The 20014-nt window shown below is 48.8% G+C and overlaps 1 protein-coding gene across 3 annotated transcripts in view; it reads left to right on the top strand.

Annotated features, from left to right (window-relative positions):
• RERE (arginine-glutamic acid dipeptide repeats) overlaps nt 1-20014 on the top strand; it is a 163162-nt gene that overhangs the window by 42847 nt on the left and 100301 nt on the right. For 2 of the 3 annotated variants that reach the window (XM_039367499.1, XM_039367502.1), the window contains exon 1: nt 4736-5197. The exons of the other annotated variant lie outside the window; for it this stretch is intronic. The gene's annotated coding sequence lies outside the window, so the exon portion shown is untranslated. Of the gene's footprint in view, nt 1-4735; nt 5198-20014 lie in introns of those variants that run through there. 3 annotated transcript variants of the gene reach the window in all.

Consider the following 20014-nt stretch of genomic DNA (forward strand, 5'->3'; position numbering starts at 1 on the left):
AGGCAGTGAGTTCTAGTTCCACCTTAGATATGAAAGCCAGCGGGGAGGTTTGGGGTCAGTCCTCCCCTCTCTCTCAACCCAATCCCCCCCTCATAGGGATTTCGTTACGGGAAAATAAAAGAGTATGATTACATATGTTTGCCACCTTGCATTACTTAGAAAGTAATAAAGGCAGGACAAAAATGGAAGGAAAGGAAAGGAAAGGAAAGAGGGAGGAAGAGATGGGATCAATGGGAGGGAGGGAGGGAGGGAAGGAAGGAAGGAAGGAGGGACTTGTGATAAGTAACCCCATGTAAGGTAGCTTCAAATAGCTTGCTGGTAAGTGAGAAGGAAGGGAATTGAATTTAAATTCAGTGAAGTATCTCTAAGTAGAGAGAGAGTTAACTTGTGGTTTTCCTCCCACAGAGGAGAATTGCAAATACCAAAACACAGCTTGCTTTGCTTCCAGGTTTCAACCTCATTGTGGCTTTCTTTACAAGGAAAGGGGACCCGGGCCTTTGGGGCCTGCATGTAGGAACTCAGAACTGCCTTTCGGGCACAGCCAGCCTGTCGCCACTGCAAGCGAAGAGAGAGAAATGAGAATCGAGCTGGAAGGGACCTTGGAGGTCTTCTAGTCCACCCCCCTGCTCAAGCAGGAGACCCTACACCATTTCAGATAAGTGACTGTCCAGTCTCTTCTTAAAAACCTCCAGTGATAAATCACCTACAACTTCTGGTGGCAAGCTGTTCCACTGGTTATTTGTCCTCACTGTTAGGAAGATTTTCCTTAGTTCCGGGTTGCTTCTCTCCTTGATTAGTTTCCATCCGTTGCTTCTTGTCCTGCCTTCTTCTGGTGCTTTGGAAAATAGCTTGACTCCCTCTTCTTTGGGCCAGCCCCTCAGACACCAGAATACTGCTATCATGTCACCCCCTTCTTTTCTTTAGACTGGCCATACCCAAATCGTGCAACCCCGTACTTCATCTGTTTTAGTCTCCAGGCCTTTAACCATCCTAGTTGCTCTTCTTTGCAACATCAGTTTTGTAAAAGGGGGGGTGACCAAAACTGGATGCGGTACTCCAGGTGTGGTCTTACTAAGTCTTTATAAAGCGGTACTAATATGTCACGTGATTTTGATTCTAGCCCTCGGTTTATACAATCAAGGATTGTATTAGCTGTTTTGGCCGCGGCCGCACACAGCTGGCTCATATTTAAGTGATCATCCACTAGGACTCCCAAGGTCCCTCTCACAGTTACTCACAGTTAAGTTTATCTGCCCAGCAAGGCCAGGTTGGAAATGGAGAAAGGGGGGCGGGGGGAAGCGCCACGCCCAGATTAATTTGCCGCTTTAGATTTTCTTTGGACCCGTTTGTGCTCAAACACACTCATACATGCACAAAGTGCTCTGACTCCAAATTGTTCCCTTCCCTTCCCCGCCACCGTATCGCGGGAGAGTTAATGACAGCGTGTCAAAGCCTTAACGTAGAATTTCCCCAGCTTTTGTTGGTTTGTGTCACAACCTTAATGTTACTCCAACTAGGTATTCCATTTAATTATAATGCTTATAATCAAGTCAGATGTCAGCTCGCTGGGGGGGGGCGTGCTCAGGCCTGTACCAGGCTGAGTGCTTTGCCTGTAACTCCATCCCTCCGTCTTCCTTTCATTATCTGTTAATGGGACTCCGACATGACAGGGTTGTTTTGATAAATGGAGGCTGGGCCAAAAGGCGGACTGGATTCTTGGCTGCCTGGAATCGGGACACGGGCCTTTGCATAGCCACGGCTGGCTGAGAGGTACCGGTGTGTAGAGTTTATGTGGGTTAGCGTCTTCCTGAAATGTGGACCTTGGATCCATATCTACGAAAATCCATTCCTGATCACCCGGGCTTCCTAGTGGCTTTTAAAGACCAAATAAGCCATCATGGTGGTTTGCAAGGTGGTTTGCAGACCTGTCCCTCCTCAATGTCAAAGGATTTCCCTCCAAATGTTGGGTTTGATCAAGAGTAGTGTTTCCCAACCTTGGCCATTTTAAGGCCAGTTTTGGTCACCACGATGTAAAAAAGATGTTGAGACTCTAGAAAGAGTGCAGAGAAGAGCAACAAAGATGATTAGGGGACTGGAGGCTAAAACATACGAAGAACGGTTGCTGGAATTGGGTATGTCTAGTTTAATGAGGAGAAGGACGAGGGGGGACAGGATAGCAGTGTTTTAATATTTGAGGGGCTGCCCCAAAGAAGAGGGAGTCAAGCTATTCTCCAAAGCCTCTGAAGGCAGGACAAGAAGCAACGGGTGGAAACTAATCCAAGGAGAGAAGCAACCTGAAACTAAGGAGAAACTTCCTGATAGTGAGAACAATTAACCTGCCTCCATTTAATCCTCCCTAGAAGCAATCGATCAACCTTCCAGAAAAGGGAACATTAGGTGTGGAGACTGTGTATGCGCGTGCGTGTGTAAAATTCTCATAAGCGTTTGTCGGATTTAACTGGGATACTTTTGATATAAAACTGCAGGTCGCTTCAACTCTTCTGATCTTGTTCCGGTGTTTTTGCTGCCCCCCCCCCCCAAAAGAAATGATGGTCAGTTTTGGCTGCGAGGGTGCCCGCTTTCTTTCACCCAGAACAGAAAGGCCTTCCCTGCCCCATTTATCCTGTTCCCCCCCCCCCCTGCCAGCCTGCCAAGTCGTGGCGACCTTGGCAGTGATTTCTGCAATTTTCTTCCTCGACTGCAGCCGTTTGGCTCAGCTCCTCTTCACTTTTGCTGGGGTTAAACCGAAGGAGAAATGCGGTCAAAACTATTTCCTGAGTTAAGAGAGTCAGTTTGATGTCAGGGTTAAAGGCTGGGTAGGTTTGCGTCAGGCCAGTCTCTCTCTCCCTCCTTCCTTCCCCCTCTCCTTGACTTTGGAAACGATAATTTAATTCTCATTTATTTCCTTGGAAGAGAAGTCATTGGTTAATGTGGCTGCCGGGGTCGTCTTCTTCTTCTTCTTCTTCTTCTTCTCCTTCTCCTATCCTGCAAATGTTAGGAGAGTGTTGATGAAATGTGCATTTTTCATTCTTCTTCTTCTTCTTCTTCTTCTTCTTCTTCTTCTTCTTCTTCTTCTTCTTCTTCTTCTTCTTCTTCTTCTTCTTCTTCTTCTTTCTTCTTCTTCTTCTTCTTCTTCTTCTTCCTCCTCCTCCTCCTCCTCCTCCTCCTCCTCCTCCTCCTCCTCCTCCTCCTCCTCGTTTTCCTTACTATCTCGTGCAAACGTTAGGAGAGTGTTGACCAAATGTGCATTTTGCATAACTCTTGCCTCTGCTAGGCCTCCTGCGGCTTGCCGAGCGAGCGGCAGTTTTTAAAAAGGGAAGGGGGAGCTCTCTCTGACTCAAATAATTTTTTGGGGGTGGGAGGTGTGGCAATCCTGTCGCCGAACCTTTTCATTGCGAAGCTGATTTTCACTGCTGCCTTCGTTCCCCTCGGATGAGAACACTCAAAAAGGTTTCTCTTCTTCGGTATGTGGTCTTCCTTAAGCAGGCAGTGTAGCGAGGGAGTAACTTAGCTGCTTGTTGTTGCCCATTTCAGATGGAGTAAGTTGGACTAATATATATATATATATATATATAGTATATAATATTAATATATATATATATATATATTATATAATATATATATTCTATATATATATATATATATATATATCTCTGAAGGGACAAAATGCTACCCAGCAGCAAATGATGAATCCTGGATGTTGGAGAGGGCGAAGCGGAATGTTGGCCTGTTATTTCGTCCGCCACTAATGTAGGGTCGGTTTCCTTTTTTCCCTTGATCTTGGGGGGGGGGACACCTATGTCTATGTAGGCAACAAATAAGGTGGCATTCAGAGTGCCGGCCTTAAGGGAGAATTGTGGGGTGTCTAGAACAGCCTTTGAACCTCTCTGTGCTGCTCCCCCCAAAAAACTGGTCCCAACTCTCCTGCATTAGGACATTGAGATGTGATTGATGTCCCTGCCACACAGAGGGGCAGCGGATTCCCCGGCCTGGGTTTTGGCCCACTCCAGGGCGGGCACGGAGAGCGAGGCGCAAGGTTTCCAAGCTGTTCTTATCCCCCTTGGCTGAAAAGATGGGCTGGCACCCATGGGGGTGTGTGTGCGTGCATGCCTATTTGTGCCCCTTTTTCTGTGCCTATGATCTTTTAATGGCTTTCTGAGGCTGGATCTCTTCCCCCCTTCCCCACCCACCCACCCTGTATCCCATGATCTTCCTTCCTGGTCCCGTTTTGTCCCCTCTTCTCCAGCCCCCTCCCCTCTTTCCCTCCCCCCTCCACCTTGGAGCTGCCTCTTCTACCCCCAATCTGCAGGGGGGTCTCTCCAGCCCCCTCCCCTCTTTCCCTCCCCCCTCCACCTTGGAGCTGCCTCTTTTACCCCCAATCTGCAGGGGGGTCTCTCCCCCTCTTTCCCTCCCCCCTTCACCTTGGAGCTGCCTCTTCTACCCCCCCATCTGCAGGGGGGGTGTCTCTCCAGCCCCCTCCCCTCTTTCCCTCCCCTTCCACCTTGGAGCTGCCTCTTCTACCCCCCCCCATCGCCCCATCTGCAGGGGGGTCTCTCCAGCCCCCTCCCCTCTTTCCCTCCCCCTCCACTTTGGAGCTGCCTCTTTTACCCCTCATCTGCAGGGGGGGTTCTCTCCACCCCCTCCCCTTTCCCTCCCCCCTCCACCTTGCCGCCTCTTCTACCCCCCCATCGCCCCATCTGCAGGCGGGGACCCCCAAAGCTCCGGGCTCCGGGTTTTGGCGCGCTCCGCTGGGGCGGCGGCGGGCCCGGGGTGGCAGCGGAGCGGGGAGCCCAGCCCGCCGCCTCCTCCTCCTCCTGCTGCTGCTGCTGCTGCTGGGCCGCGTGGCTCCGACGCTGCACGGCCGCTCCTCCGCGCCTCGCCTCGTCCTCCCGGCCGTCCGCCTCTCGCCTGGCCCAGCAGCGGCGCTGCAGTGAAGCCGGGGCCTCCTTTTGTTCGCCGGCTGCCTCTCTGGCGCGGCCGCTCGCCCTCTTCCTCCGCCCTCGGCGGGCAGCGCGCGGGGCGGCGGAGCGCAGCGGCCAGCCCGAGCTCCGGCGGGGTCAGGCGGCAGCCGCTGCCCTCCCCTTCTGCCCCCCGTCCCTTCCCCTCCCCTGCCCGCCCTGCCCCTGCCTCGCCTCGCCCCCCGACGCTTCTCCGGGAGCCTCCTCCGCGCCCCGCGGGAAGTCCCGAGGCTGGCCGGGTGAGTGAGCGCGATCGCGGGGGGCGGGCGGGGGTCCTCGCCGGACGGAGAAGGGCTGTTTACTTGCAGGCGCCGCACGTGTTTGCCGGGGGAGGGGGGGTGCTTGACAGCCTCCAAAGTTCCGGCTGGGCGGGGAGGGGGGCGCAGCCCTGGGGGACCCCCGCCAGCTTGGAGGGCAGGCCGCCCTCTAGAGGTCGTCCGGATTTTTTACTTTATTTTTTGTAAAAAAACAAGTCCCAAGTGGCCTGGAGAATAAATAGCCTGTGCCAGAGCTTGATTTGACCCCCCCGCTTTTAAAATTAAAAAATAAAATAAAAAACCCAGTGTTGCCCCCCCCCCTCCTACCCCTTTTCTCAACCCAGGAACATCGTCTCCCGTGGGCAAAGGTGGCCCTAAGCCATCTCCAAATCCTTGGAAGACCCCCCCCAGCTTCTCCCCCACCCCAAATAAGGCCAGTACAACTTTTAAAAGGGGGCTAACATCCCCCCCCCCAACTTGGAAGAATAATGAAGACACGACAGGAGCAATGACCTCTGTACAAGTCATGTTGGGTTCCTGCGGGTAGGGGTCTTCCCCCCTCCCATCCTCTTCCTGCCCCCTGGCAGAAGGGAAGCAGCAACTCCTGGCGTGCCTTCTGTGTGTGCTTGTGGCTTAATTAGTGTGCTGCTCTGTGTGTGTGTGTGTTTGTGTGCGCGCGGGTGCCTAAAAGGCCCTTTTGTAACATTTGCTGGGTCTTCCACTGGTTTTTCCCCAGACGGAAAACTGGCTGGCGTTTTTTCTTCCAAGCAGTTGGCATTTTGTTTGAAGCTCCTGGGAAGAAGGCATGGGAATCCTTTTTGGTGTGTGTGTGTGTGTGTGTGTGAGAGAGAGAGAGAGGCTCAGGTTGGCCTGGTTCCAAACATATGTGACTTTGAGTGCCATGCAAACACTTGTTAAGCCACTGGGATCCCCTTGAAGAGAGGGCAAGATTTGAGAAAAGTAGCTTCTCTTTCTCCAGTCTAATGAACTCTGGCATCTCTCCGTTCCCCAAGTTAGTGTAGTGGGAGGCAGCCAAAAAAACAAAAACAAAAAAAACTTAAGAATATATATGTGTATCTCAGTTGTGCGTGTTGGGAGAGGAAGTTAAGCGGATTTTAAAGTCCCCCGGGGACGGGGGGGGGGAATCCAGTGGCAAAGGGATGGTATTGATCTCTTGGTAATTAGCTCACAACCTTCCACCAACTCTGCATTTGTGTGTGTGTGTGCGCGCGCGCGCGTGTGTCTGATATAAAAGCCACAAGAGAGATTCTGCACAGCCCCTCGAAATTTCAAACCCCCTTCCCTTTTTCTTCCCACATCCCCTTGCAGCCCTGCCCGGGGGGGGGGGTTCCCAGTCCTGGGGGGGCTCTGTCCCTTTTGAACTCCTATTTTGGATTGCTTAGTGGTTTCGCCCCACTGGGTAGGTGTGTATGTGTGTGTGTGGGGGGGGGGAGTGCAGCCTTCCTGCAGTTTTTTTTTTTGATCTGGCTTGCCGGATGGACTTGACGAGGATTATTGCCTTTTTTTCTCTCCCTGCCTTTTTCCTCCCCGTGGCCAGGGAAAGTTGATGCCTCTGCTAGCGTGGAAGCAGCCAGCAGATTTACTGCCCATGCCAAGCCGGGTTCCTGGGAGGGAGGGAGGGAAAAAAAAAGGGAGGCCGCCCGTTCACAATTTGCTTGCTTCTGTGGTTTAGCATTTATGAATCGAGGCGAGGGCTGACGTCATCCCTCCCGCTTGCCACTTCCTTTGTGTGCCTTCTCCTAGTTGAGAGGACTGACCGCCCTTTGGCAGGGGAGGATGGGTGTGCTTTGACTCCAGACCCCGGGCATCGGTTGCTCAGATGCTTGCAGGGAGACCCCCTTCGGCCGGCGGCTCTTCTCTTTTTGGGGGGGTTCTTCCTTGGAGCGTTCTGGAGGGAAAAAAAAGAAAAACCTTTTATTTTAATGAAAGGAACAATGCATGCAGCTGTTGTGTCGAAACGTATTAGCTTCCCTTTTGGCCATCGAGAGTATCCGAAGACTGTCTGGAATTTGCTGCTATCTCTCTTGCCTTTTGTGGTGTGTGTGTGTGTGTGTGTGTGTGTTTAACACTCGCTCAATGGAAGGAAACAGGTTTTTATTTCACGTGGGTGATTTTTTGCAGGAACTAAAGCAGCTTTTTTTAAAGAGAGAGAAAGGGAGGAAAGGCAGTGTGTATGTATGTGTGTGTGTGTGTGTAGGGGGTTGTGGGTAATGGTTAATAGCTGCTGTCCCCAACCTGTGTCTTTAGACTACAATTCCCAGCATGCTGTGCCCACATGACTGACGCGGCTTGGCGCCCAATTGCAGAGGCCGTGCAGGAACTGCTTTGAGATTCCCAGTGGAAGGAAAGTAGAGGAATAAACTCTTCAGTAAAATAATAATGTAAACGTCAGCGGAGGAGGAAGGCATCTTGGTTGGAAATTGCTTGTGTATTATAGTTGTACAGCTGTGTGTGGGGAGTTAGCATCCCCAAACGACAACAGCTAGAGATAAACCATTCAGAAGAGGCGTTCTTGATTTAAGAGGTGTGGCGAGTGTGGAAGTTAGTCCCTGCTTGGGGAGCCTTTAAAAAAGAAATATAATCTAGCCTTTTAAGTCACTGCTGGGTAGGTTGTTATCGAAAATCAAAATGACAGCTTCTGGTTGCTTGGCTTAAGTAGATCTCTCCTTGGGAAGTGGGTGGCTCCTCTCTGCTCTTTGAGTCCCTATTGTAAGGTGTCATGTGGCTTATTAGAAGGATGGGGAGGGGGGCTGGGAGGGGGCTGGCCTACTTTGCCTCCATTGGCTTTTCAGTGCCAAATTTCAGCAATGGGTGTCACGCTTCTGGAGCTTTTAAGAACCGGTGCCGTTTCCGGACTCTTTTGGCTGATGGCTGTTGATCATGGCTACGTTCCTGTAAACCACCTTGTGCATCCATGTGGCTGGGTTGTAAGTTCTCCCAAGTGCTCCCTTTCTTCAGCATTGGCTTGTAAAAACAATCCTTTCCCTTGTTCACTCGTGGCAAGGAAGGTTGCAGCCCGCCACACACGACAATCAGGCTGCTGACTTTTTTTTCCCCCTTTCCCTTTTCTTTGTAAACATGAAATTATTCCTGTTCCTGCTACTGTTTTTATTTAGGCCGTTGGAAGTAGCTCTGGCCTCTGTTGTATATTTCTGGACTGTCCCACGGAAGTAGAACGCCAGCCTGAACCACAAAAAAGGAAAACCTGAACCACAAAAAAGGAAAAAGCTGGGCTCTTTTGGAAAATGCACGAGGATATTGAGACCATCTTGTGGAAAAGGAAGGAGGATCGCCCAAATTCCCCCTTTGTCTTTTTTTTTTTTTAATCGGGATGCATCCTTATTTCCTTTACTGCTCCCTAACCAAAGGCTTACTATAACCGTGTGGTTTCTGGCCCAGAGCAGCCTTGTGTGAGTAGGTGTGTTGGACCAGTTCCCATAAAACCTCGGTCAAGATAATCAGAGTAGAAATCCAGCAGTTTTCCAAGGCCAGTGAGTTGGAGGTGCTTGCCCCGTGTTTCTGAATTCAGGGTGACTTAAGGCGAAACAGCCCCCTTGCTTGAAATGGCAGAAAGGCCCACCTGGCCTTAGCAATGCAGCTGAGTAGATGCTGGGAGATCCGCAGATAAAAAGGAGAGGGACTAGCAGTGCTTAAAAGGAGAGCAGATAAGTCTGTATTTCTTCTGTGTCACATACACCGAGAAAAAAAGTTGGTGTTTTTCAAGCTGGGCCACTTTTAAGACGTCAATAAAGGAAAGTCTTTGAAACTCAGGGTTGAAATGAGGGTCCTTGGTGCTTTCTTGCAGATGTTTCATTACCCAATCAGGTAACTTTCTTGCAGATGTTTCATTACCCAATCAGGTAACTTCATACCTAGTTTTTGGGTAACGAAACCCCTGCAAGAAAAAAACCCACCAAGCTCAGAGACCACCAAGGATCCCTCCTCGACTTTTAAGACGTGTGGACAGGATTCCCCAGCCAGAAGCCTTAATGGGAATAGAACAAATTCAAATGAGTTTTCTTATTTGCATTGGGCTTCTAGAGCAGTGTTTCTCAACCTTGACAATTTTAAGGCATGTGGACTTCAACTCCCAGAATTCCACAGCCAGCAATGCTGGCTGTGGTATTCTGGGAGTTGAAGTCCACATGCCTTAAAATTGTCAAGGTTGAGAAACACTGTTCTAGAGGTTCCCGTTTGAGAAGTCAGTTGGTACCACATCTCCGGCATTTCTCCAGCCACCGACTCACTAGACACGAGGCTAAATTGTGCGGACATGAGCAACGCTCTTTGGGTGTCGCTGGCTCAGTCGTCTGTTGTGTTGCTCTGGGGCTGGATCTGAATGTGGCCTTTGTCTTCCGAAAAGCTTGGAGTGATGTGGTGGGATGATCCCAAGGCTCTCCTGTGCCTTGGTGGGCTTTGAGGGGGAGAAGAGGGGCCAGGCAATGACTCAACCCCACAAGCATGACCCTTGTTTGTCCATAGGGCAACTGGGGCACCTTGCTTGAAGGCCTGATTCATCATGAAGACGTCAGATATCAAGGGAGACCATGGCAGCAGAATAACAGTTGGAAGGGGCCTTGGGGGGGGTCTTCTAGTCCTACCCCTTGCTTCCATTATCTCAGTCTCTTCTTAAAAACCTCTGCAAACCTGCAGAGAATTAATAAATAGGCTTGAGAGAACGTCACCGATCAAGAGGAACTTGGATGCAACTGAAGTGCTTTCTTTCTCTTGAGCTTCACATGCATGCCTGTAGATCGGGAGTCTTCAAACGTGGCAACTGTGAGACTTGTGTTCTTCAACGCCCAAGAATTCCTCAGCCAGCCCTCAATTGGAAGACCCCTGCTATAAATAGAGCTGAAGAAGCTTCTTGGATGAGGAGCGAAACGTCTTCAAAGACAAATAAAAGTCCAGCTGCCTCTTGAAAAAGCACCTTTGGGACCACCTGGATGACGGAGAATCTCCCTAGACGTGCCTGTGGATCAGATGGCTGGGTTTGGGGCTGCAGCAAACAAAATCTAGTACCATCCAAGGACTTCTGCAAGAGCTTGAGAAGTTAGCAAAGTCCTCCTGTCTTCTGCTTTGAGCAGAGATCCGTTTTACTTGCACCAGGTGTCCGATGCTCCGGCACGCCGCTTTGAAGGGCACCGTTGCCAAACTGGGTCTCCGTTAGGAAGACCGGGAGCTGTCTGATGTCCAAGGGAACTGCTTAGATAGATGACATTTCAAAACACACAAATACGAAGCCCGAGAGAGCCAGGTGGCTAGGCCACGCTCTTGGGCCTTTGCGGGCGAAATGCCAGTTTGGGGCCTTAATTTACCTGCCTTCCCCTGGATGCAGGACATGCCGCATAGTTGACCCACAGGGCCTTCTGCCAGGTTGAGGGCTGCCTTCAGTGTTTTCCCCCAGTAGGTTATTGAATAATCGTGGAAAAATGCCGCCCCGGGCAGATTCTGGTTGCCAAAACCCCAGTTAGGACTTAAACCTAAGTAGGGGGAGAACCTTGCTTAATGGGGTGCATCGCCAAGCGAGCTATCTTTCTGGCTGTGAAAATGAGGCAAGGGAGACTTTGGAGCGACGTGCGTTTGGCTCTCTCGCAGCAAGATGGCTGTGGGGCTGTACAATCACGTTCACACCTTTGTGCCATGTAAGCAAAGTCCAGTGTTTTATTAAAAAAAAAAAATCTGTTTGCAAAAACAAACGCCTGGAAGATTAGGTAGGCCTTCTAAGTTCTTAATACAGTTTGTCTGTGAAGTCTTGGGATGGGTGAGGAGTCTCCTCCCCCCCCCCGTGTGTGTGTGTGTGTGTGTGAGAGAGAGAGAGAGAGGGGGGGGGGTTAAGCCCCTTCTGTAATCTGGCTCGCTCTCTGAATGGGTTGATAGGATTGTTGAGAATGACACGTGTGACACTGTTAAGATACGGCCTACACGAGGCTGATTTGCAGTTTGGGAGCCTGAAGACATTAACCACAGTTTTATAGGGTAATGTGCAGCTGTGCGAATCAGGTTCCCTCGAAATCCTGGTTTGCAAACTCAGTTTAAGATAATGGCACCTTGGTTTCTGCCAGGTGATCGCCTGCCTACGTGGCCCTCGGCTTTCCGAGAGCCAGCGATGTGTTTGGCAGCGGTCTTTTTCGAGATTTTTTCTTGTTAACTTAGGGGAAAGTGTTCTAATGCAAGAAAAATGGCCTTTTACCCAGAGAATGAATCGAGGAAGAGCAGGACAGCCTCCCCCACTTTTATTCTCAAGTGCCGTATTCTTGGCCAAAGCACCTCTCAAATAACATGGCAAGTGGTCCATCTGCCCCCCCCCCCAAGAAGCTGAGAGAGAACGCTGGAGAAGCTGAGAGAGAACGCTGGATTTCTTCTTCTTCTTCTTCTTCTTCTTCTTCTTCTTCTTCTTCTTCTTCTTCTTCTTCTTCTTCTTCTTCTTCTTCTTCTTCTTCTTCTTCTTCTTCTTCTTCTTCCTTCTTCTTCTTCTTCTTCTTCCTTCTTCTTCTTCTTCTTCTTCTTCTTCTTCTTCTTCTTCTTCTTCTTCTTCTTCTTCTTCTTCCTTCTTCTTCTTCTTTCTTCCTTCTTCCTCCTCCTCCTCCTCCTCCTCTCCTCCTTCTCTTTCTTCTTCCTTCTTCCTTCTTCTTCCTCCTCCTCCTCCTTCTTCCTCCTTCTTCCTTTTCCTCCTCCTCCTCCTCTCCTCCTCCTCCTCCTCCTTCTTCCTTCCTCCTCCTCCTCCTCCTCCTCCTTCCTTCTTCCTTCCTCCTCCTCCTCCTCTTCCTCTTCTTCCTCTTCTTCCTCTTCCCCTCACAGCCTTTCAATGCTAACCTTTCCTTAGCCATTTGCACCTTTTCTCCACACGGCTGATCTCTGTAGCACCGCTTGCAAGTCAATTTTTATTTCCTGCTCCACCAAGGGAAGGTCTTGCTCCTCGCCCAAAGGTTGGCCTGCTGGATTCAACACTCGGGTTTCTGTTTGTTTTTATTATTAAGGACAATTTCTCATCTGTCAGCGGGGAAGAGGGAGGGATAGAGAGAGGGGGGGGGAAAGAGATCCTTTTTTTCCCAGCTTCCCACCATTTGCAAAAGGAAAATGAGAGCGGTAAATTTTACATTAGCAACATGACTGCACGTTTCCTCAAGGGGAAAGTAAGACTGCAATTTTTTTTCATCTCCCCCCCCCACGGGAGGGGGGGGGAAATGATTCATGTTGATTAGCTGCTTCTATGAAAATCACTGTAATTTAAAACACAACAGCCTAAATTTTTTCCGTCAATCTTTTCAGGGCTGGCGAGGTTTCCTAAAAAGGTGGAGGTGGCTGCCTTGCCCCTTCGGAAAGGGTAGGATTGTAGACGTGATGGTCTGCTGAAGCTGCCTCGCGGGGGGGGGGGGGGACTTACAACTTCATTGCTTTGCTGGTGACTGTAGGATTTTCTCCTGAACCCTGAACATTTTAGTTCTTATTCTGTCATAACAATAACAATAGTCATGATAATAAAAGTTGGAAGGGACCTTGGAGGTCTTCTAGTCCAAACCCCCCCCCCCCCTTCAGGCAGGAAAACCTATCCCATTTCAGACAAATGGCTGTCCAGTAGCATTCACTGGTTAATTGTTCTCACTGTCAGGAAGTTTCTCCTGACAGAAAGAAAGAGAAAGAAAGGAAGGAAGGAGGGGAGGGGAGGGGGAGGAGAAGGGAGGGAGGGAGAAAGAGAGAGAGAGAAAGGAAGGAAGGAAGGAAGGAAGGAAGGAAGGAAGGAAGGAAGGGCACAGGGTTCCTTTCCCTTCCTCCTTTTCAGTTTCTTCATAAAAACAAAGCTGCTCCTTTGGGATTAGTACTTCATTCCTCCCTCCCTCCCTTTCTCCCTTCCTTCCTTCCTTCCCTCCCTCCCTCCCTTTCTCCCTTCCCCCCTCCCTCCCTCCCTTCCTTCCTTTCCTCCCCTCCCTCCCTCCTCCCTCCCTCCCTTTCTTCCTTTCCTCCCTCCCTCCCTCCCTTCCTTCCTTCCTTCCTTTCCTCCCTTCCCTCCCTCCCTCCCTCCCTTTCTTCCTTTCCTCCCTTCCTTCCTTCCTTCCTCCCTTCCCTCCCTCCCTCCCTCCCTTTCTTCCTTTCCCCTTCCTTCCTTCCTCCTTCCTCCCTCCTCCTTCCTTCCTTCCTTTCCTCCCTTCCCTCCCTCCTTCCTTCCTCCCTTCCTCCTTCCTTCCTTCCTTCCTTCCTTCCTTCCTTCCTTCCTTCCTTCCTTCCTTCCTTCCTTCCTTCCTTCCTTCCTTCCTTCCCCCTCCTTTCTCTCCCTGAGATATAATCCTTTGATTGATCGAGCCACTTTGGGCACTTCTGGTGTGTAAGCGTTGGCTGTCAGTGGGTACATCCTGGAACCACCGATTTTGGGATTAGGATGTCGTAAATGGACTAGAAATACCTGGCAGGGGAATTAGGAGCCAGCTCAGTTTATTGGATCGTTCAGAGACGGATTAGCCTTCCAGAGAATAATAAAACAAATATGAATAACTGCATGAAAATTGGCAGCCACCTGCTTGGCTGGCTCTTCTTAAAGGAGGGGACCAATTTTTCCTTCTTTCTCTCTCTCCCCCCCCCCTTGTGCGTGATGAAAATACCAACCGCTTCCCTCAGTCTCCTTTTAAAGAACCTCTGGGGAGAGGCAGAGAGAGAGAGAGAGAGAGAGAGAGAGAGAGAGAGAGAGAGAGAGAGAGAGAGAGACCCGAAGACTGTATTTGCAGCCTGGTAAGGTAGTCCTCCACTTACGACCATTCGTTTAGTGACCGTTTGAAGTCACCGTAGCACAGAAAAAAAGAGACGGACGTTTGTCACACAACCGTTGCCGCATCCCCGGGGTCAAAATTTGGATACTTGGTAACTGGCATGTACTTAGGACAGTTGCAGTGTTGTGTGTGTATGTGTGTGTGTGTGAGATGTGATCCCCTTTTGCAAGCCGAATCAATGGAGAAGCCAGATTCACTTAACAAACTGTGTGGCTAACTTCGCAACTGCAGCAATTCCCTTAACAATTGTGGCAAGAATGGCACCGTTCTTCAGAGCAAAGCTCACTTAATAATGGTCTCACTTAGCGACAGAAATCTCGGACTCATCTGTCGTCATAAGGACAACCCGCAGTAGGAATCTTGTGTTGATAGTTTTTTCTTTTTTAACACTCAACGGGCCAACGGAATTTGTAGACGGGATACCCGATTCGAAATATTCAAAAATGTGTGCCATGGTGCTCACAGTATAAAAAAACGACAACAAAGTTTAGCGTATCTACAATTTGCTGTTTTCACACTTAAACAAAAGCTTTTGATGCTTGGCCATCCAGACTTGAAAATTATTTATTCTTTTTTTGCTGATGTACAAATGCTGTTTTGGGGGGTTTTTTGGACTTCATTCCTCCCCTTGTACCAAAGAGGAGAATAGACTATTCGTTATGATGTACCTAAAACCTTGTGGGCAATGCAGGATTAGAAGCAGAACATCTCAAGAACTTTCCTTCATGTTTGACTACATGGTGTGATTTTTTTAAAAAAAAATTTCGGTCATACGGTTAACAGTACATTTGACGCTCGCTTAGAAGATAACAGCCCGCTGCTGGCAGAGACAATATAATCAGACCCTGATATTTTATCCTACACCATTTAAAATGGATGCGGGTCTCAGCTGAGCATTTCTGCCAAGGTTGTGTGTAGTGTGGGATCTCAGCTTTGTAATTCTAGTAATAGAACGCGCCATCTCTTTTCCGTCGAGGAAGCAACTTTTGAAATAATACTTTGTACCGTCAGATAACCCCTCTCTTAATGCTACCTTCTTACCGGCTTGTCCAAAAAAACCCAACAACTTTATATCAGACTTATATCATGCCTCAACCAGGCATGCTGGGAGTTGAAGTCCAAAAGGGCCAAGTTTGAAGTAGTTCTTTGCCACTGGCTAATAAGCCCAGTTTCCTGCGAGTCAGACCCTTTAAGACGGATTGTCCATGTTCCCATGAAACAGCTAACCCCATTGCATGCCCTCCTATTTAATAGCCTTACTTCTGCCCTCTGGATCCAACAGTCTTTTTTGGCCCACTCGGAGTAGATCTTTCCAGAGTCCTCTTAGCAGCTGCCCAAGAGCCTGAGAGATTTTCACTTTCCGGGCTCATCACACCTCTGGCAAGGAACATCTGGGACATTCTGTTCATCTCAGTCCTCGGGAGACACCGTTAACTCCCAGAGAAGTAGTTTGTCGAGCTCTCCTTTGCAGTTAAGCCTGCCAGGGGAATCGGCCACTGATGGAATCGCCCACCCGTGGATTCTACTCAAGCCCTCTCGGCAAAATTGTTGTGGATTGTGTCCTTGGACAGTTCACCTGTCACACCATACTGCCTTCTGAGTTTTCCTAGTTATCTTTCCAGGAACAGGTCCGCATGGAGAGGAACGTGGCAGAGATGCAATTTAGGCCCATATTTCTGACCCAGGTTGGATCCAGTGGACGAAACCCGGACAGCCACGTGAAGAAGAAGAGGAGCCAGGAATGCTCCTGGCACAGGAAGTCCACTTGCTCTGAGTATGTGATCGGCGCCTTTCTCGGGACCACAAAATGTTGGCCAATATGTCGGGTCGACACGGTGCCGGGCACGAAGAATCAGGATTGTACGTTACGCTGATTGACAAAGCCTGTACACAGAAGAATCTAGCCCATCAACCTTCAAAAGTACATTGATGGAACTGAAGAGGGCTCGGACTTAAGACTGTTTCTGGGAATGTAAGGATTCTAAGCTGGTGACTAGCTTAACTCCACCTCCCAGCTCTGCCTGCACTCAGGATCACAATGTGCTTCTTTTTCCCCCGGAGAATCTGTTACAGGCCATGGATGCCGTGTGTTTGAGGGCTAAACCAGGGGATGAGTATCCCTTCCAATTTTCTTCTTAATTTCCCCCCACTTCCCCAAATGTTTCCTGAAGGAGCGTTGAATACACCATAAAACTACTAAAAAACTCAGGAACTTGGGCCCAGTTCATCCTCTTTGGGATGAATTGGGGAAGGTGCTCGGACAATGTTTTCCATTTGTCTGTTGTTCGTACCCTTTCCGACCTCGGGAAAGGAGGGCTTGAGATGGCAGGAAGCAGTTGTGGGAGAAATCGTGGTTGTGGAAATGAATTCAGAGTGAAGAAAAAATGTGCATTATACTTTACACATGCTGTGTATGCTCCTATATACCGTGCATGAGCTGGAGCGGATCAGGATTGAATATGATACACAGGTTTAATAGCCTTAATCCCTTAAACACCTCCTGCTAACCCATTGACTATATATTTCAAGGCTGGGGGAGAATCCCATCTCCTTAACCAGGGGGAGGGACTTCCTGTGCCCTCCTCTTGCTTCGGGGAGATTTGGGCGATGAGAAATGGCTGCCATCCGGGAAATAGTAAATCTGATTTTTATTTAATGCATCGCTTTGCTGTTCTGGTGTTTGCTGGTCTGGAACATTAATCCGTAATTATGAAGCCCAAGAGGACTTTCCTTTTTAATCTATCATTCTGCAGGCACCTTAACGATCTCTTACTTTTTTTCTTTTTTCTTTAATTTTAATGCCGGTAGAATATGAAAGAATTGTCTCAAAAGAAGAGACGGGGTGGCTATGAAGGGAACTTAAACTACATTTGCTCAAGCAAAGTCTGCTGGCTTCCTTAACACACACACACACACACACACACACAGACAGACACACACACACAGAGCTCACATTTCTTTCATTCGTTTGAAGGAGTCTTTGTGTTGCGATTCCAAGTGGGGTGGGATGGGATGGATTTTGCCTGTTCTTCCTGATCACTCTGCAGAATTAAATCTTAAAATAGCAAACCTTGCGTGCCTAACATCTGGACACATCTGGGAAGTAAACCTTGATCAAGTTAGTGAAGCTTGTAAGCATTCCTAGTATTCCGTAGCCAGCGATGGAATTCTGGGAGTTGAAATCCGCCCGCTTTAAGGTTGCAGAGGCTGAACCACCCCCCCCCCCATGCTTTAGAGAGCAAAAAGCTCTTTAGGCTGTGATTCTTCCCAAGACACACTTGTGGGATACACAAGGCTTTGTCTCCATTCACATGTTGACCTTCCCTCCCCTGGCAGAGTGTGAACAGCTCTTTGTTCCATTAAGATAAATAAACCCTGGTTCAGTGGGACATCATGACTGTCACCCAGAGTCAAATAATGCAGCCTTTGTGAACCGGGATGCAAAGTGCTATAAAGGGATCGTGGTCACTGTAAAATAAAACCTCTGTTTCAGATCACCTTTTTTAAAAAAAAAAAAAAAAAAACATGGTTCAGGTGATCATTCCAAAATAACTGGATTTGAACGGATAGGTTGAAGTTAACCCGTGGAACAGCCTGCCTCCAGAAGCGGTGAACGCTCCAACACTGGAGGTTTTTAAGAAGAGACTGGACAGCCATTTGTCTGAAATGGTAACAGGGTTTCCTGCCTGAGCAGGGGGTTGGACTAGATGACCTCGAAGGTCTCTTCCAACTATTATTATTATTGATTGATCATCGCACAGTCAGCCAGATGTTCAGACTGGATTTGGCATTTTTGTCTGCCTATCGAGTCCTTCCCAAGGACCTGGGATAGGCAGATCTGGATGTTTGATGGTATGACAGATCCCGTCGCAGGATGGAAGCAGTTCCTAGTAAGACCGCCTTTTGCAATTGACTAATGGCGAACTTATCAATGCCAATGATGGTGTTCAAGTGGTGCTCCAGTTGTTTTGGGATTGCACCCAAGGTGCCTATTACTATTGGTACTACCCTTGCTTGCTTTTGCCACAGTCTATCTGTAGCTCTTTGTATTTTGTTATCTTCAGTTATTGTTGTTGTTACTACTACTACTATTACTACTACTACTACTACTACTACTACAGTGATGTGGGCTTTTTATAGGTTTACTGCTTACTTTCCCTTACTTTCCTCTTCTCTGAAGGAAATGAGGGAGGGGGGGATCTCGTTCATTTTCAGAGCTGTCTTTAACACCTTGAAATAGCCCCGTGCGTTCCACGCCACGGCGGCTTGAGACGGCATCCGGTCCCCCCGGTGATCATCCTTGTAGCAATCATGGCCCTTTATGAATCACCAGGAGCTAAAGTCTTCCAAACAAGATTTATTTCTTTCCCCACAGGAGCCCTGCTCTTGCATTGCCTGCACCCATATTATGATTTAATATTGGGTGGTTTTCCTTGTCGATGTCGTTAGTTTTCGTAGTTAGAGCTTGGGGGGGGGGGAGAAACCCTGGGCTCTGGGGAAGCAGCCGTCTCCATTTTAATTTTGCTAATCTGTTCTAGAATATACGACTCGGTGTTAAGGGGAGAAGGCTGGGAAATGCTTTTAGCTTTCCCAGGGAGAAATACATGGCTGATTTTTTTTCGTCTTAGAGCAAAATTGGCAAGGCTGCCCCGCTCTTGTCGTCTTCCGGGAGCTAGCTGGAAAAGTGGAGAAAGGATATGGAAATAAGAGGGTGGTGGGGGATAAGGGGCCCAAAGCCAGGCATGCTGGCTGAGGAATTCTGGGAGTTGAAGTCCACAAGTCATAAACGTCTATTAGGATAGTGGAGTGAAAATTACCCCTCTGGGATGATTCTGCCCCCCCCCCCCAAAATGCTCTTTTTTTCAAAGTATGTTTTTAGCTTCAAAGTAAAATTTTGGGGTTCCAGCTCTAGCTGCACCCCTCTCTCTCCCTCCCTCCCTCCCATCCTTATTTACCACGCATTTTAAACACCATGCTTGCTCAAAGCAGTTAACCATTAGTGGCTGATTACTAATTTGCTGCCGAACAATTATCCAAATTGGGCTTGAAATGTTGCAAAGCTCGATATGGGTCATTACTAAGTTTAAATACATGTATGGATTTCTCCCCCCCCCCCAACAGTGCATCATATTTAATGTGCTTAATGCAATAGCCAATAAAAAACAAACAAAGGTCTCTCTTTGTGCTGCCCAGCCAGCTGGGATGCTGCAGACAAAAACAGCTCACACTGGGATAGACAGGGCCTTTCTGAACATCCTGAAGAAACAAGGGTTTGCTTATTGTCATTCTAGAACAGGGGTCTTCAAACGTGGCCTTTTGATGACTTGTGGACTTCAACTCCCAGAATTCCTCCACCAGCGTGCCTGGCGGAGGAATTCTGGGAGTTGAAGTCCACAAGTCATAAAGTGACCAGGTTTCACCTAGTCTGTACCTAGACAGTTGGCTTTCCTTGCCCAAGTGTGAAAACTTGCTTTAACCTAGTCTGAATTTCACTTCGTTAGACAGGGCCCAGGGTTCAAGTCTGTTAAGATCTTTTCCGGATCTTGAGCTTGTCCTCTGGGGTGTTGGCTCCCTGCCCAGAATTAAATTTAAAGCCCTCTGCTCCGCCAGCTCAAGTTTTGTGCTTAGATAAACCTGGATGGGGAGGAGAAAAGTTTGTGCATGGCATTTCCAGGGCTTGGTCTACTGGTTTTATGAGCTGCTAGGAGGGGCAAATGAGCCTCTGGGATTTCTTCTCCTCCAAGTCTTGCCCAAGACGCTCTCCTAGCTTGAGAAAATCTTGCAGAGGCCCAGATTCTTTTGAGCAAATCCTTGAAAGCCCACAGGACTAGAATCTTGTTGATAAGATCTTACCTAACAGGAACTTGAGAGTCGGCCCACGCTTCCAACTCTACTCGGCATGATTCCGCAAGGCCACGATTGCAGATCTGGCAATTTATTCTCTTTCCTGCCTTGCTGAAAGGAAAATAAAAATGCAGACTTGATAACTCTCTCTGTTGTAGTCCTAGCCTTAGAA

The sequence above is a fragment of the Crotalus tigris genome, unplaced genomic scaffold, assembly GCF_016545835.1.
Source record: "Crotalus tigris isolate CLP2741 ecotype Arizona unplaced genomic scaffold, ASM1654583v1 scf7180000020588.15403103151:6194809, whole genome shotgun sequence".
Lineage (NCBI taxonomy): Eukaryota > Metazoa > Chordata > Lepidosauria > Squamata > Viperidae > Crotalus > Crotalus tigris.